The sequence below is a fragment of the Grus americana genome, chromosome 10, assembly GCF_028858705.1.
Source record: "Grus americana isolate bGruAme1 chromosome 10, bGruAme1.mat, whole genome shotgun sequence".
Taxonomy (NCBI): domain Eukaryota; kingdom Metazoa; phylum Chordata; class Aves; order Gruiformes; family Gruidae; genus Grus; species Grus americana.
Window position 1 is genome coordinate 3,966,422 of NC_072861.1, and position 12,515 is coordinate 3,978,936.

Genomic DNA, 12,515 nt, shown 5'->3' on the forward strand with positions numbered 1-12,515 from the left:
TGCTGAAATAAACCTTCAATTTCCTTTTTGTACTTGATTATACTTTTAATAAATAATTAATATAGGTTTTGCTATTTAGACAAGAATGCTTTACTTTATAAACTGCTGCTGTGAAAGTTCATATTCTCAGAGCATAGAATTCAGAATCACAGATTCTGTTTATTGACTGAAAGTAATACTCAGTGTCTAGGTAATACTCTTAATGTCTAGATAATTTCCTCGAAACTTCACTATGATGACAATGGAAAAACAGCTGAAGAGATAACCGATACCCAAATCTGTATGTACATAACTGTTTCAGCTCTAGCCATACACCAGTGAATCACTTATACATGGTTTGATGTTAGCGAAGTCGGTCTAGTAACTGTCTGTGAGCAAAGGGAATTGATGAACTGTCTCCCTCCTAGGAGGGGGGAGAGGCCACATAGCCACAGTCTCCATTTAGCATGTTTATATTTCAGTGGTTTTCAGCAATCTAAAGATGATGTGTTTTCCAAGCATGTTGAAAGAGAATTCAATTATCATGACAAAATGTTAAAGGTACAACTTGCAACAAAATCCAGGAGCTCTTCAAAATTTCCTCAGCTCTCCATTGCGGTTCACGAGGTGATGAATCCTGTAGTGACCCTTTGTTCCCAACTGCCTCGCCTCATGAGGAAGTTTAAGCATATACTTCGCAGTTCTCGTTACAAAGATCTGTGTAGCTTAGAGCATGAGGGATAATGTTTCATAATTGTTTGGAGTTGAACACTGACTGCGATAACTGCTAACCTCTTTCTGCAGTGGTGTGCCACAGAAGAAATGGCTTCGGTGTTGAAACGTGATTGGAGTACGCTGTAATGTTTAATGCATCATTGTAATGGTACTCTCAAAAAGCCTAGTATCTTGGTATGTTATTATCTCAGGCTCTGCAGTTGTTGTTTCTTATTTAAATGTCCTATTTCACTTGAGATTTAATGTAATTAGAACCAGCCTGTGGAAAAAATCTTTTTCTATTACGTCTTAGCTATTGTTCCAGTCAAGATGGTAAAGCAAATCAAACAGGATATAATGAAAATGACAAAACTATTTGCAAGAGGCAGTTCTCCTGAGGGAAGTAAAAGGCAGCACCGCTTTTCATTTTGCTTTGTATTTCTAAACACAGTGTGTGCCTGGAATAACTCCACTGGGACTTGTCTGACGCACCTGAGAGCAGTCAGGTACATCTGACAGCAACCTGACTGGACTCACTGGGGGGAACCGAAGTACCACAGCAATAAGCCTCCTCCGTTATTAATGTTGCTTTGCCACTCGGCCAGCACTAGGACTACTTCACACCAACTAAGGTACGTGTGAAGGAGCTGGGTCACCTTTAATACGCATCTCCTTACGTTACTTTTTTTCTTCTAGCTTATAGCATCTTGAATGGGGAGGTGTGTCTAGAGAATAGTATCTCAAAAAGATACTGCGAAGATATTGCTACTCAAAGCTCTGGTGTGATATGTGTTTCTCAGACAAGAAGTGATGTTCCTGGTACAAAGGGGTAGGTATGAGAACGTGAAAGGCAGAGTCAATTACCTTGGTCTGGCTTGGAGGCAGGATCACAGCAGGCAGGAGGTCTAAGCAAGTCCATCACTCCTGTCTTTGCTTATGTGCTTTCTGAGGAGCTCAGAAGTTATTACTCTGCATCTTTTAGCTTTTATATTAGGTTTATAATTTTATTTCAAAGCTGGTTTGCAATATCTTTTCTCTTTTGTGCACAAACCACTTGCGAACGTGTGGTTGTATTGTCAGCATGTATTACAGTAATCTATATTAATTCACAGTAGTATTGATAAACTTTAAGTCAGCGAGGCTTAATGAAGAGGCCGCGTGCCACAGAATGTAGTTAGAAATCCTGTGCTTTCAAGGGGTGACGGCAGGATTTTCAGTCTTGCTATTTTAGCTCACAACAGCTGCGTACCGATGGATCAAGTTTCCCACTTTGACAATGCCTTGCCATTGCCAAGCAGCCCTGTTTATCTGGTCATCCTTGACAATGGGGTTTTGAAAATGCAGAGAAGTACAGCGACTAAATCTGTCTGCACACAAATGCCAGCAGCAACAAATCAGTCTTGCTTTTCAAAAGCTAATGACATAAAAATTCAAATGATCAAAATTCAAATTCAAGTAATTCAAATGGTAAAAAAAAATCAGTAGTTTAATACCTGTAAACTATTTTTAAACTTCAGACGTCATTAAAAAAAAAATTACCTGAAAAAATTCTCTTGTCTAAGTTTCTAATTTTGGTGCTAACATATACAGCACTTGTGCACAAGTTTGTCTTTTCTGTTGCCTGGAACTCTTTGGGACTGAGGAACCAGTAATTTCTTCCTCTCCCCTTCCCCCTGTGCCTTTTTTGTAGAGAAATTATGAAATGCTTAGAGTACAAATGCTGAATATTTGTAAGAACTCTTATAACATTTAGCAAGGCAATGTTTTGTGGCCGTGTCTGCACATAAAAAAAGTACCCATAATTTCCTTGAAGCTGTGCTTGCTCTTTATTAATTTGAACACAGAGTGGTGGGAACTGTAGGCTCCTCGGAGCTGTAGGGCTGTAGTTGTTGAGGACAAACCACAGAGATCATTGGTGCGGTCCCTACTTTTCAGTTAAAAAGCTTGTGTTTAACATTTAATAATACATTTTTCATGCATCATTTACAGTTAAGTTGCAGAAAACTGCTAGATAGAAATCTGTTACCTGCATTGGATAAATACCTCATTCCCTGCATTTATACTTTGGTCCTGGAAGAGAGTGAGTTAAATGTCTTCTGCTTGAAATACTAATGCTGTAGAACAATTGAATGGCCCTGGAGCACACTCTGCAAACCACTCGGAGGATCTTCCTCTTAATGCAAAAAATGTTTTAGTCTTCACTTCTTCCTCTGCGTGTTGTCTCTGGGTAGTAGTGCAGCCTGTGGATGCCTAATAGTGTCTATAATGCCTCAAAATGTAATGCACCCATTTCTAAAAAGCAAATGGAGACAGTAGCTCTTACTAGTGCTATTTATCCCCTTCGCATCCTTAAAGAACTTTGATCGGATTAAGCTGGCTGTCTTATTTTTCAGAGGATTCATTACTAGTATAGTTTTTTTCTTTTTTTATCATATCTTGTCAGTTTTAAGTCCTCTTTAATCTGGTCACACCTACTTTAGTTTTCTGCCTGTGATGTGTATGTCTTATGTAGGTCTCAAGCTGAAGATCTCAGAAATATTCCAACATATTTGACACTTATGAATTTCTTCCTTTTTGTGTGTGTGTTTATAATGTATCTTTCTCTGCTACTACAATATAAAATCTATACAGGTGCATTTTTAAAGAAGGCACTGTTTATGTGACTTTAACCCCTGAACTACTTCTATGCTTAACTTTCAGAGTGATTTCAAACCCTTTCCCAAACGTTTTGGGCACAGCAATTTTTAGAATTGCTTTTCTAATTAGAAAAGGAGAACTGAGAGAAACAGTATCAACAAGCAGTTCACATTTCAATTAAAGTTGTATACTTGCAGTATTATGTTTCTCCCCATATATCACAATGATAATACAGAAGGAAAATAATACTCTGTTGTGCTTTTGTTCCATTTGCAAAACTTTTACGCCAGCCACTTGAGATAGAACCTTTGAACACGTAAGATTCACGACTTGATTACCACTGTAAGAGAAGTATGTACTCACCCAAGATCTCTGTATGTTTAGCAGAAGTAGTAATGCTGAATCTTGGTATCACAATTCCATGTTTGCATCTACAAGAAAACAAAGGTGTTATCCACATTGTTGTGGAATAACATCAAATTCATGCAAACAGCTTTAAAAAAATTACCATCCTTGTACAGTAACGACTACAAGAGTTTTGGAATCACATGTTTCATTAGGAAGATTGAAATTGGACTTAAATTAGTTTGACAGGTCTTCCTAATGTCTTTCTTTATGCTTTATTTTTAGAGTGTAAAAATGAAGTGTGGACCAGGAAAAGAATAGGCATGCCAAGCAGTAAGATTCTGGACATCTGCTGAGACTTTCATTTGTCTATGGATCCTGGCATATTAGAGGTTCACAGAGATTTGAGGCAGAACTTATTTTATTACTTCTACATAGCCTCACACTAGTTCTTCCATCACACCCTATAAAATAAAACCCCTCACTCAGTGAACTGCCTGCCAGAGCTTCCTACCTTACTTAAAGCTGCTTACTACAGCATGGCCCCATTGCTAAAGGGAATGCAGGGACAGTATGAGGAATTTACTTTTTCCTCCTTTAGCTCAGCACTGCAGACATTAACGATGATGTTGCCTAATTTCAGCAAGCAGCCGTCTCATTATCTCGGTGAAGTCTCTCTTCTGCTCTTTTCCTTTCCAGTTCGTATTTCTCCAAGTTTTAGCTTGTAATTAAGAGTACATTGGCTGACGAGTGAAAACTGAATTTTTCCAAATGGTGTTACTTGTGAGATGCAGTGCATCGCCTACATGTCCCAAGGCAGTGATTGAAGATTTCATCTAATTTGTCTTACTTGAGATTTAAGCAAAATCATCTGCTGAGTGTTTCATACTATCTGTGTGCATTACAATTCATCCAGGCTTCTCTGCAAAGAAAAATGTGGAAATAAGACATGGTTAATGTACCAGTCTTTTATGTCTAGAGAACAAATTTAACATAGGACATTAGAGATATAGGCCTACAGTCTATCTTCTGACTACACAATGCTAATTAGCATTATGAAACTGTCCTTTTGTTAATCATGTTGAATTATATCAGCCTCGGAAGAATTCTCTGCTGGAACAGAAGTACAGTCTGTTGATACTGAATTGCATTTGGCAAAATGCAGCGGGGTTGGCAGCAGAACGACAGTCAAAGGGAGCAAAGCGGCGGCACCGCTAAAATGGTGCGAGTGTGACGGGCTGTGCACCTGCTTCCCGACACCAGCCCAGAGAAACTCGGGGTTAGAGCTGAGCGGGTGGGCTCGAGTACCGCCGTGTTTTATACGGCGGTTATCTTGCTTTGGCAGAACTAGGGGTGAACGTAAATGAGAGGTTGTATGAAGCTGCTCTGTGTCACCAGGGTATTCTGAGAAATGCTGTTAGCTTTTTGTGTGTCTTTCCACGTTTCCCTTTAGTCTTCCCGACCCTGCCATACCATGTCAAAGTAAAGAAATTATTTTTGCTCTCTACAGAAAAAAGGAGAAAAAAAATTATTTTTATGTAGCACAAATTTTTGTATTAATATGTACTTTGAGAACCTGCACAGTGCACAGAGCAAATCTTCTTCAGTTTCTCAGTGTGAAGCAACACAAGGGCCAACTCCTACAACTGCATACAGGTGTGATAAGCAGCTGATAAATAGCCTATTACTGAATTTCATAAGTTAATTCTTTTTTTTTTTTTACATACTGCATTCTGGTGTCCAAACATAGTGCTGCTGCCTTCATTGAGTTTGATGTATTGCAATTTCTATCAAAATTAAGGCTTTGGGATGACTGTTAACATACTTGGTTTCAACAAAAGGCTTTTTAAAACAACTGACTTAAAGCTGACACTTTTTTGAGTGATGGTTATATGAGAAATGATTTGAGTAGGGGGTACTTAAAACAACCGTAGAAAGTGAAGTTAGTAGTGATGAATTTTCTGGTTATGCCAAAAAATATTTCTACAACTCTCTGTGGAAATCTGAAAAATTAAGCCGTGTATCTTTATGCAAATTACTTAGACTGTTTTTTTCTATTGAATAACTGCCTGATACTATTGCAAACCAAAAGGCTTGCTTTTTAGAATAGCTTTAAAAATAAAATGCAAATTCATTGTATTTGCAAAACCACATATCCTCTCTTCCTCATACCTCTGTACATCTTCTGTCCAGATGCTGAATTTGAGTGAGCTATGAATAGGTATTTTCATTAATGAGTATGCAAAAGGATAAATTAACTTTTAAAATACAGTACATTTTAATTTAATTTCAAATTTTGCTATGTTTGTAGAATCATAGAATGGTTTGGGTCGGAAGGGACCTCAAAGATCATCTAGTTCCACCCCCCCTGCCATAGGCAGGGACGCCCTCCACTAGCCCAGGTTGCCCAAAGCCCCATCCAGCCTGGCCTGGAACACTGCCAGGGAGCCAGGGGCAGCCACAGCTTCTCTGGGCGACCTGTGCCAGGGCCTCACCACCCTCGCAGGGAAGAATTTCTTCCTAATATCTCATGTAAATCTCCCCTCCTTCAGCTTAAGGCCATTCCCCTTTGTCCTGTCACTCCATGCCCTTGTAAACAGCCCCTCTCCAGCTTCCTTGTCGGCCCCTCTAGGTAGACTGTGATGAAAATGCAGTATGCATCATGTGGATTAGGCCTGGCTATATGTGATCACTCTGATACTGTAAGTGGGAGGTTGTTACAGAGTTGGCCTGGGATGCTACGTATTAATCTTTGTCTTAAAACTAGTCAAGGTTTTTTTGAGTAGTCTGAAAGAAAATGTAAATAGGGTGAGCAGGAAATTTGAAAGCGGAGATACTCACTGATTACATTGAAAAAAGACTTGAGCAAATAATTTGTATTTATTACGTGCAATTGTAAACTGGAAATAAAGAGTTTAGGCCAGGCTTGCCTGACTCCACTGAGAAGCAAAAATCCTCAGAAGCTTGTGGAAGTCCTGACCACCCGGTTACCATAAGTTCTGGATAACAGTCTGGACTTAAAAGGATATTTCCTGGACTCTGCATGTGGAGGAATCCATTTCAAGAGTAGCAACGGTTTGTTTCCATTGTATTTGTCAACAGCATGAAGCTCCAGGAATGTTGTGTCTTTTGGAGAGTGACAACAGTCACTAGAAATTAAAGATTTGAGCAGCTTGTTTTACAGAGAAGACTTAAAAGCTCAATTTGCTCTTTTTTTTAATTAAAAAAAGGCAAAGTAGAACCAATAGTACTTCTTAAGCATGGGGGCAAAACAAATGAGTAACACTGTTGCATAGCTATTGCAATTACCATCGCAATTCACCATTTGAGTAACAGTTGGGATCCCATATACTGTTTATATAACTATAACATATGCCACCATGTGTTATTAAGCCAAGTTTGAGCCCATAACCCTGAAATCTGCCATACGGATTTTTTTCTGTAGCAACTGCAAGATTAAATATTAGAGAGCACGTAGTGTCTTCTATGGACCGTACTTGGGAGGGAGACCTGGCATACACATCACCTTCTTGTGCAGAGTGTTGATGAAGCAGTGTTGAGGAAACATGATTTAGATTCCCGAGCCATGTTCCTCATTCGATGGAGTACTGACATCATCTCCTGACCTGTCTATAGAGACTGAGCCGGGGACCTCAACAGGGACCAATGGGAAGAGTATTGCTACTGCCTTGAACTTGATGCTGCTTACATGGATGGGGGAGTATGTCTTGGTCTCAGTTTCTCTTAGTCCATGTTAAGACTGCTTCTTAGCGTTGGTAACGGTTTATTCCTATAGCAGGAATAAAACCTCCCTCTGAGAGGACAAGTAGTAGCAGCCTTTCATATTTTACTTGGGTTGCCAGTGACAGTGTGTAACTGTGCTCGGCTTAGTGCGGTTTCTGTGAAATCCATTCCTGCACAACAGTGGACTCGTAGCAGTCCTGTGTGCTAGTAAAGAATTCAGATGAGCGTGATTCTGCTTTACTCTCAGATCCCTGTAGATTACTATTGAGTCATCTTAGCGGTACAAGGCTAGAAAATTCACATTTGTGTTTTTTCTGGATAGAAAAAGCTTTGCATTTTTAGGATTCTGTCAAGCACAAGTAGCAAAATTTGTTTCATAATCAATGGCTTTAGGAAAACATTTATATCTGTAAAGAACAACTAAAGAAAGAATTTAAGACTATCATTTCTGCAAACAAACATTCGTGTTGATTTTCTTTCTCTTTCCTTTGCTAGAGCTTGTTTACAGTGCTTCAGCTGTGTTGTTTCATACTGTGTCCTGACCCACGAATGAGCACTGGCTAGGTTTCAAGCTATTTATTTTCAAGTATGATCAGCAGCCTCTTAATTAGTATCTGAGCACTCTGACAGCATGGCTGTCTTAGGTGGAAGGAACAGCTTTGTGGGCACCCTGGGCTGGCAGGAACACTCAGAGCAGGAGGGGCAGTGGGAGGGTGCCAGGCTCGACTTGGGATGCTGTTGCTCCTTGTGATAAGCCACCTCCAGTTTTGAAATGGCTGGATGCTCCTGCTGCCCTCAAAGCAGCTTGGTTCTTAGGGTGGGTTTTCCCTGTGTGAAGTCAGCCTGCTCAGAAGCAGTAAGCGATTCCTCCTTTCCCTTTCCTCATTTTAGAGCGTTGGGGTAAAAATTGTAGTGGTTTGCATACTTGATAGGTTTAACCATCTATCTTGGAAAATGAAGGGTATTTCTTCTCTCATGAAGTAAACTCAACAAATTCCCTAACTGCAAAAAACAGTCATTGAATGTAAAGATAAAAACTAAAACAGGTTTTCTATTGCATTTCCTTTTGGATTCTGTCCTTGGTTATATTTAATGATGCCTTCACTGCATAGCTCCTCCATGTATGGGTTATTTTTAAGTATGGAATCAGATTTTATGGACTAAAATAAACTACTGATTTTGGTTTGGTTTTTCCCCTGCCCTATATCATGTCTTTTTTGGTAGCCTAAAACAATGCTTTCTGACTGTTAGTTGCCCTGCACTGTGCTGTTAGTCCTTTTTTGTCACCATGGAGGGACACAGCTGCACAGCTGCATCATGGAGCCCTTCCCAAGGTGCCCGGAACACTGGTGTGTTGTGGACTTGAAGATACTTTTGACTCCAATAATCAGGCTAAAGAGCATGAAAACTAACTGGTTCTTCACAGTGGTCCACAAGACAGTGCTTTGAATGAAGTAAGGTATTGATTTTTCACAGCTTTTGGGTCTGTTTCCACACTGCTGTTTTCTTTTTAACTTCAACACTAGTAAACAATAGTATCTTTAACCCTCTGACTTACAGCTCATTACTCATGTCATTGCTGTGGCTTACGCCTGCAGATTAAAGTTTCTTGCATTCATCATGCCTGGTGAAGTACCTTATTGGGATGAATAAATGGCATACTAATTAGAAGAGTAGTCTGAGTGAGAATAAGCTGTTTGAACTAGCTTTGATGGCCAAAAAATTACCTGTAGCTGGTTTCTCAAGATTATCAAAGAGATCTTCAAATTAGAATGTCTGTCTTTGATCGCAGATGCAAGGAACAAGGCAAAATGACTGCACCAAGTGGAGGGTAGTGGGAGGAGATGGTTGCTGTGGAATGGGAAACCGAAGGAGTTTTTACAAAGGTTCCAGTCCTTTCCAGCCACTTACTCCACCAAGTAGTGAATGAGATATCAAATGTGCAGCTTGTTTTTATTTATATTTTCCACCATAAACTAGTAACCTATGTGTCTTCAAAAGTTAAATTATTTAGGTTAGTTGTAGAGAAAAATCCCTTTTCTATCATTCCTTTGTTATCTTATCCTGATTTTTTTCTATCTTGTTGTATGACAACATTTAAACAATTGTAATCTTCTGTAAGACTTCCACCTGGCTTCCTTACTTTGTAATTACCGCCATCTTACTTACGCATTGCTATGGATCTGTGTGGATCATTGCAATACACGTGCTAGTGTGACACACAGTCACTTGGCCCAAGTAGTTTATAGTCCCGGTTGCCCAATATCAAACGTGTGCATGTAGTCATAAAAAGCAGAAATGAACACAAAGAACATGAGAGATAATGGGACATTAGTATTATTTCACCATTTAGTTATTTTGCTATATTAAACTAAAAACACTGGAAGTAAAGATATCTGATAAAAAGGAAAAATCAGACTCATGTTGTTAATCAGAGAGATGCATTTTGAGAAGGGCCTTGCCAAAGGAAGGCCTATGTAGGTAAAATCCTGAACAAAAGGGACTTGCCATAGGGAGGTGGAAGGGATATGTAGGGTATAGACCAGGGATCCTGAAAGTATTCTGTGGTTCTTCGGTGCATCAGATCTGGTGAAGTGGGAGAACAGGATCTGCGAGTGTGAAGAGGCTGACAATTGGCACAGGATGTCAGGAGACAGGTACCCTGCACGCAGCACAACGCCAGGAGTTGCGCTGCAGGGAGACCATGCTGGCTGTGGTCAGGCACCCGGGCTCCAGCTGTGGCCCTGTCCTTCATGCTGCCCAAACTTCCTACATGGACAATAAAGGAATAATCTGCTAAAGAGCAAATTTTCTTCTCAGCTCAAATAGTGCTTTCTTTTAAGCACTGAAAGGTGGAAGCTTTGGCTTTACCCTGTCTAATACAACTGTCAGTGTCTCATCCTGTGTATAAGTGTCTAATCGTTTTCTGAATGCAGCTCACCTCTTGATCTCAGTGCCAGCTTGTTTCAGGAAGCATTTTATATGGAATAATTTTCTTTTTACTCATTTAAATATGCTACATTGGGCTTGTTGCTCTTTTTTTTTGAGACAGACACTAAATGGGAACACAGTCTATCATCTTTGTGATGGATCATTTAATATAATATTATTTTACTTGTCTCAATTCTGAACTAAACTATCCTAATCTTTTTGTTTCACTTAATATGGAAAGCTTTTCATCCCTTAAAATATTTTGTGGTGGTTTTATGCTGCATTTCTTCCTAAGATGTCATAAGTAAAACTGAACACAATATTCAGTAAATCATGTCATTGATTTTCTTACACTGAAAGCATGTAATCTGCTGGTTGCCTTATGTATTCTGTTGCACCATTTGCATGTCTGCAGTTAGTTAAAATCTTAAAATAAAATTCCGTCAGTTCTCTTTTGCCCATTATTTCATTGTTTGGTAGGAAGGGAGAGCAAGTTTCCTTCACAGAACTCATGATAAAAACCATGTCTCATTCACATTGTGCTTAGCTCCTTGCTGGACTGGCTCTGATGATAAAGTACTGCATAATGTTATGTGGAGCTCAACACCCACCCACCCCACCCCCCTGTTCTCGAGTTTCTCCACAGCTCTTGGCTTTACACAGTCCAGCCCTGCTGTGCTGTTGCCCTGAATTCATCAGTTATTTTTAATATCTCATTTTTTATAATGGCTGATAGTGGTTTATTTTTAAACTTAATTCTCTCAAGTCTTTATTTAATAACTCATGAGGATCTTGGGCAGGGGGCGAGAGTGATGGAGAGTAATCTGGCTTCTCTGCATTGTTTTATCTTCTGTATTCTAGCTGACCTCTTACACTGGCTGCGATCCACTAATTCTCTCAGAAGTTATTTGCTCCTGCGACTACAGTGGTTTGGTTGTCTTTGGCTACTTTTTAGTAAGATCCTTCGTATCCTTTCTAATACTATTTTGTTCTCCACAAGCTATTCTGCTAAAGTGAAACTGATAGATTTTTGACAATTGTGGTTTTTGCTGCATCAGGGGTTCAGCATAAAGATCTTTGGAGCCAGAGGTTGCAGTAGTGCAAGGGAGAGAGTTTTAAATGGAATTGAAGTCGCAGAATTGATGGATTTGATAATAGAGCGATGACATAGACTGTTTTCATTCTCAAGCTGTGCTCAGCAGAGGGAGAACCACAACCGTTATTGGGGTTTGTAACTAGAGAAGCAGTAAAATGTTTTTCAGGTATTTCATTGTTGTCTTTTGTGAGTACATCCTGGAGAGGTTTAGTAAAGGTTTGGTAAAGTTTTTTTGTTCTAGATGTTTTCATGTGCTTAAACAACAGGCAAAAAAGATCAAAGGGCAGGATTTCAGTGAGCCCGGGAAAGGTAAATCAAAGATAATTAGATTGGTCAAGGAAGAGTCAAAGTGGTGCATTTTTAATATGCTACAAAGGCCTTAATTCTATAATTTTGCTTAAATAGAGTTGGGACAAATTTAAATGCACTGAAATTGAGGATTTTTTTTTTTTAAATTTTCATTATCATGCTTGTTCTTGTCAGCTGATGTGCTTACCCTTTTTAGGAAGGAAGGTAAACAAACTATTTATAAGTCTGGCTTCTCTTACTGGGTTTTTCTTTTTGAAAAGTAACCTAATTTTCTGTGCAAGTGAAAAGTATCCCTAAAGAATGTACTGTGCACCATTGTCTGAATGATCATAATAATATGATCGTGTATATATATGTCTGATCTTTATGAATTTAGGTTTTATTAATGTTAAATCATGATTATTTCCAAAAGGAAAAACAAAATTAATACTTTTCTCCCGTTAAGAATCTCTTATTGGAACTCAGAAGAGTTCATATTCAAATGCAGGCTGTGGCTGGTCTATTGGGCTTTACCACCAAATGTGAGAGCTTGTCCTTCTTACTGGTTTTTGTGTTCTCAGTGTGATGATGCAGAATCTAATCAGATTACCTGGGCAGATCCTGAGGATGTTTCATTGACTCTTCCCTGCTCTGTGGCCTTATCTGTTTGGGTTAGGTAAATTGTAAAGAAATGCCCGTTTTCTTCTGAAGCATTCCAGATTGCCTGGCCCTAGGCAGGTTTTTGCTCCAGTTCGTTGGTTATTTCTATCATGGTTTATTC

General features: G+C 39.2%; 1 protein-coding gene and 1 long non-coding RNA gene across 8 annotated transcripts in view; one reads left to right on the forward strand and one right to left on the reverse strand.

Annotated features, from left to right (window-relative positions):
* The window catches only part of PEAK1 (pseudopodium enriched atypical kinase 1), a 115,774-nt gene that overhangs the window by 61,018 nt on the left and 42,241 nt on the right, over positions 1–12,515 (forward strand). For 4 of the 7 annotated variants that reach the window (XM_054836340.1, XM_054836339.1, XM_054836338.1 and 1 more), the window contains one exon: positions 1,145–1,325. The exons of 2 other annotated variants lie outside the window; for them this stretch is intronic. The gene's annotated coding sequence lies outside the window, so the exon portion shown is untranslated. Of the gene's footprint in view, positions 1–1,144; positions 1,326–1,389; positions 1,523–12,515 lie in introns of all 7 variants that reach the window. One more of the 7 variants, XM_054836342.1, reaches the window with a different exon arrangement.
* Positions 1–12,515, reverse strand: part of LOC129210541 (uncharacterized) — a 43,686-nt gene that overhangs the window by 5,526 nt on the left and 25,645 nt on the right. Inside the window, exon 2 of the long non-coding RNA XR_008578570.1 lies at positions 3,694–3,761. This is a non-coding gene — a long non-coding RNA (uncharacterized LOC129210541). The remainder of the gene's footprint in view (positions 1–3,693; positions 3,762–12,515) is intronic.